Here is a 6,000-nt window from a genome sequence, read left to right as displayed (position 1 = left end):
AAAGAAAGCGACAAGGTCAGATTTGCAATCTAGGTAATTCATTCAGGCGGTCCTGGGTATGGATGTGGAGTTGGCACGACTAAGAAGCTAACACCCAGTTGGGAGACTTCTGCAACGATCCATAGAAAAGGTGGCTCGAACGAACGCAGCGGAAGCAGGGGTAGAGAAATGGGTGGCGGGTTTGCGGTATATTTAGTAGGCAGAATTACCAGGGCTCAATGTTTGGTGGGTGACAGGAGACTTCTAGGATAATCCTTGGGTTTCTGGCTGTGTGCCCTTCGGTAGACGAAAGATAGAGAACACTTCAGGGGAAGGACTGATGAGATGTGTTTGGGGCTTTAAGGGTGAGAGGCATCTGTGGAACACCCAACAGGGCTTGCCCAGCAGGAATTTGGTTATAGCACTCTACAGCTCATGGATGAGTATCCTAGGGATTCAGTATTCTAAGGTTCTGGGCTAAGACACGGTTTCGGAAGGGCCTATGATTAAACCTATGAGGTCAGGTAAGATCAGTCAAAGAGCAGTACACAGGGGCGCCTGGGTGGCTCAGTCGGTTAAGCATCCGACTCTCGATTTCGGCTCAGGTCATGATCTCACGGTTCATGAATTGGAGCCCCGCGTCAGGCTCTGCACTGACAGCATGGAGCCTGCTTAGGATTCTCTCCGCCCCACCCCTGCTCATGAGCAGGTGCTCGTGCTCTCTCTCTCTTTTTCTGACTCTAATAAATAAACATTAAAACAAAAGCGGTATGCGATGAGGCCCCTGGCTGGCTCGGCCAGTAGATCACGTGACTCTTGATCTTGAGGTCATGAGTTCGACCCCCACACTGGGGGTAGAGACTACTCAACGTTTGTTTTTTTAATATTAAAAAAAAAAAAAGAAAGAAAAGAAAAGAAAGCCACATGTGATGAGTTACGGACTGAAGGTGGCACCTTAGAAAGAATCAGTAGAGTGGGCAAGGAGCATGAAGGTGACCGAGAAACCAACATCCAGGAGAGTGAAAAGAGGACCAGGAGAGGGCAACGCTACTGAAGCAAGGGCGCTGGAGACTTTCCAGAAACAACTAGTGGACAACAGGGTCAAATGCCTCAGGACAATCCAGAAGGTAGAGGAGGGAAAATGTCCATTAGGTTTGGCAGTTAGAGGGTCATTTGTAACGCTCGTTGGGGCAGGGGGAGAGTAGATATTCTAACCCTGGTCTGTGAGAGGGCACACCTCTGATTAACCAAGCCGCTTTGTATCTCCATTGCTGGTGGATGGATTGTTTCCGAGTCTTCCGTGTCACTGAGGAACAGCCTGTGGAAGATTCCAGCCTTGTTTGGGCCTAACTCACTGAGACCTCCAGGCGCCCTATGTTTTTTTGTTTTTTTTTTTAAGTGAACTCTACCCACTAGTCTCCTGGTTACCAAGGTTGAGAAATGATCCAACCTGCTTCACAGCATCGTCTCCATTTTGGGACCCCGGGGGGTTCCTCACTGCCTTTGAGTCCAGCTATATATTGGAAAGAAGTCTGTGCCAGTCAATCGAAAGACAGAGAAAAGGAATTTGTTGTGTTTTTATCCAGGCTTTACACACATCCCCTAGTTGGGGGTTTTAATTTTTTTTTTTTTTAACGTTTATTTATTTTTGAGACAGAGAGAGACAGAGCATGAACGGGGGAGGGTCAGAGAGAGAGGGAGACACAGAATCTGAAACAGGCTCCAGGCTCTGAGCTGTCAGCACGGAGCCCGACGCGGGGCTCGAACTCACGAAGTGTGATATCGTGACCTGAGCCGAAGTCGGCCGCTTAACCGACTGAGAAGTTGGGGGTTTTAAAGGATATCTATTGTCACGTATTTCCAGAAATGGAAACCTAGATCTTTTTCTGAACATTTAAATACCCGGCATTTACATAGAATTTTTCCTTAGCCCCACAGCTTTCTTATTTTGTTCCTTTATCAACTTATCTTTTTTTTTTTTTTTTTAGTAAGTTTTAACTTTAACTCCAGTTAGCTAACATACAGTGTTGTAACAGTTTCAGGTTTATCACCTTATTACGAGCTTTTCGTGGTACTAGGTTCTTTTAAAATACTCTGGGAATTTTCTCCTATTCCTTGTCATGTTGTATCCTTCGTTCAATATGATGCTAAATTCAATTTTCCGGTATTTTACTTAGGATTTTAGCATCTATGTTCATAAGTGAGATTGACCCGTAGTTTTTTTCTTATTCTCTTCTCCCTTCCCTTCCTCAACTCTTCCTTCCCTTCTTCCTTTCGTAGCACTCTTTTTGTCTGCTTTGGGTTTTGCTAGTCACCATTACAGGAAGAGAGCTGGGAACTCCTGGGTGGCTCAGTCAGTCAAGGATCCAACTTCGACTCAGGTCATGATCTCGCGGTTCACGAGCTCCAGCCCCGTGTCGGGCTCTGGGCTGGCAGCTTGGATCTGGAGCCCGCCTCGAATTCTGTGTCTCCTTCTCTTTCTGTCCCTCCTTCACTTGCACTCTGTGTCTCTCTCAAAGATAAATTAAACGTTAAAAAAATGTTTTTTAATTGTTTTTAATGTTTTATTTATATTTAAGAGTGTGTGAGCGGGGAAGGAGCAGAGAGAGGGAGACACAGAATCCAAAGCAGGCTCCAGGCTCCGAGCTGTCAGCACAGAGTCCGACGCGGGGCTCGAACTCACAGACCGTGAGATCATGACCTGAGCCAAAGTCGGATGCTTAGCCAACTGAGCCACCCAGGCGCCCCTAAAAACATTTTTTTTTAAAGAAAGAGAGTTGGAAATTTTATAAGTTCGTTAACAGTATAGCAAGGAGAACATCTGTTATTTAAAGGTTTATCTCCTTGAAGAGGTATCTTTTATTAAACTCTTTGGGCTTGGTGAGTTTTGAGCAGTAGATCTTGGATTGTCTTTTACATTTCTTCAGTGGTTGTTTATATGCCTAAATTACTACTCTCTCAGCCTCCGATCATTCCATTTGTAATACAAAATTCAAGAATAAAGGGTCCTTTTTCAGCACCAGTTATGTGCTGGCTACAATGTTCGGCGCTTTACATATATTTCTCACGTGCTCCTCATGACCATCTTTTTTTACAGGTGAAAAACTACAGCGCAGAGAGGCTAAGTGATTTTCCCAAGATCACCCAGCTCGTAATACTAGTAGAGGTGCTGGGATTTGAACATGTCTTTCTTTCTCTAAATCTTGTCATTTCCATGAAGTCATTTGTCTTTATAACATAGCAGTGGTCGTAAAGGGGGCTGCTGTACAAGATTTATTCTTCACTTCTCCACTTTGCATCATTTATATCTCCCATCAGAGAACTCATTTTCCTTTTCAACAGTCATCTCTGTGTAATTTACTCCTCAATATGCTGTCCTCAGTCCTAACATCTGCTTTAAATGCCCTTGAACGCTAATATCATAGATGTGGCCCACCGTTCACTGGGCCTTGCTAATGGATATCGAGAGTCACGGTCGCATTGTAGTTACGTGCAAAGGCTTTGGATGTGAGTTGTCAGGGTTTGAATTCTATGTCTACCACTTACCAGCTGAGTGAGGGAAGTCGCTCACACTCTCTGTGCCTACATTCCCATGTAGAAGAAGAGAATAAGATAAGTTTGCTGTTGTGTCTCAAATACTTCATTTTGTAACTCATCTTTTCAACCTCCCTCTCAAAGCACATCTTTCCTCTTTTTACCCCCCACCTCCCTATAATAAAAGCTATATCTGGGGGCACCTGGGTGACACAGTCAGTTAAGTGCCTGACTCTTGATCTTGGCTCAGGTCATGATCTCGCAGTTCGCGAGTTCGAGCCCCTCATCAGGCTCTCCGGGGAGCCTGCTTGGGATTCTGTCTCTTCCTTTCTCTGCCCCTCCCCCACTTGTGCTTGCTCTCTCTCTCTCACTCTCAAAATAAATAAATAAACTTCAAAAAAAAAATAAAAAAAAAAACCTATATCTGGGCTCTTTCTTGTTTCATCAGACCCTAGAACCCTTCCATGATGTGTTTTGAATCTATCCGTTTGTTTCCAATTTCTCGGCTGCCACACTTTACCTATTGTCTGGATTACTTTTAGAACTTTTGTTTTTCCTCTACTTTCAGGCCTTTTCTTTCTTTTCTCTTTTCTTTCTTTGAGAGAGAGCACGTGTGCAAGCAGGGGGAAGGAACAGAGGGAGAGAGAGAATCTCAAGCAGACTCCATGGTCAGCGTGGAGACTGATGCGGGGCTCGATCCCATGACCCTGGGATCATGGCCTGAGCCAAAATCGAGAGTCGGGTGTTCAGTTGAATGAGCCACCCAGGCACCCCAGCCCTTTTCTCTTTTAATCCATCCAGTCTTTTCTTCACATAGTACACTTTGACTATTTCCTGCATATCTGTGATTTTTTTCTTATTAAACATGTTTTCTGATGATGCTGAATTATCAAAAATCCATCTCCTATACAACAGAAAAAGTTAAAGACTCCTAAACTTCCCCCGGGACATAACCACCGTTCACAATTTGGTGCACATGTTATTTAATACTATATAGAACCATTATTAAAATTAGGTGCATATTTTCTTTATTATACATAACCACTACTAACATTTTGGTGCATATTTCCACTATTAACAGTCTGTGCATATTGTATGTAATATTTTACATAACTGCTATTACCGCTTTGGTACATATTCTATTTAATGTGGTGCATAAAGCTTTTCAACATTATCTCTTAACCATGTACATTGTTGACGTATTTCCATGGTAGTGATATAGATGTATATTATTATTTTTTTAAATTGGGGGCACCTGGGTGGCTCAGTCGGTTGAGCGTCCGACTTCGGCTCAGGTCATGATCTCGCGGTTCATGGATTCGAGCCCCACGTCAGGCTCTGTGCTGACAGCTGGAGCCTGGAACCTGCTTCAGATTCTGTGTCTCCCTCTCTCTCTGCCCCTCCCCTGCTCACGCTCGCTCTCTCTCTCTCTCAAAAATAAACATTAAAAATGATTTAAAATTGGTCTTATTAAATACTGATTGAACACAAAAGAGTATTTATGAAGCATGTGTAAGGTATAACGCATTTTCATACAATGAACACTCATTCATACCACTCTGTTTAAGAAAATAGAACATTATTGAGATGCCTGGGTGGCTCAGTTGGTTGAATGTCCGACTCTTAATTTCGGCTCAGCTCATGATCCCGGGGTTGTGGGATCGAGCCCGTGACAGGATCCTCACTGGGCTTGGGGCCGCTTAGAATTCTCTTTCTCCCTCTCCCACTGTCCCCCCACTCCCACTTGCACTCTCACTCTCTCTCTCTCAAAAAAACAAACCAAAACAAGAAAGAAATAGAACAGTATTATCACCTTTGAATTCCAGTTCCTTTCCTTCTCAAATGTAACCCTTCTATAGTTCCACTCAATGTATCCTTGCTTTTCATGGTAGATTGCATATACGTTTCTGTAACTGAACAAGATATTATTTGCTTCTGCATGGGTTTGAAATGCATATAAACGGATTATTCTGTATATTGTCTTCTGCAACTTGATTTCCCCCCTTCACTCTATGGCTGTTTTGGGATTTTGACTGGAATCACAGCCATTTTCTCCCTACATGTCTTGCCCATCTTTTGTTAGATTTATTCCTGGATACATATTATTATTTTTTTTTTGGTGTTATTCTAAATGGCCTTTAAAAAGTTAGTTTTCGGGGCGCCTGGGTGGCGCATTCGGTTAAGCGTCCGACTTCAGCCAGGTCACGATCTCGCGGTCCGGGAGTTCGAGCCCCGCGTCAGGCTCTGGGCTGATGGCTCGGAGCCTGGAGCCTGTTTCCGATTCTGTGTCTCCCTCTCTCTCTGCCCCTCCCCCGTTCATGCTCTGTCTCTCTCTGTCCCAAAAATAAATAAACGTTGAAAAAAAAAAAAAAAACCTTAAAAAAAAAAATAAAAAAATAAAAAGTTAGTTTTCTAGCTGTCTGCTGTTGGTCGATAGAAATGCAATGCATTTTTTAAAAATGGAACTGCTTATTTAAAATCTGGAAG

The sequence above is a fragment of the Lynx rufus genome, unplaced genomic scaffold, assembly GCF_022079265.1.
Source record: "Lynx rufus isolate CCGP_SWC_20201006 ecotype Redwood Valley unplaced genomic scaffold, mLynRuf1.p SCAF_14, whole genome shotgun sequence".
Classification (NCBI taxonomy): domain Eukaryota; kingdom Metazoa; phylum Chordata; class Mammalia; order Carnivora; family Felidae; genus Lynx; species Lynx rufus.
The sequence above is the reverse complement of the archived record's forward strand: the minus strand, read 5'-3'. Positions refer to the sequence as shown.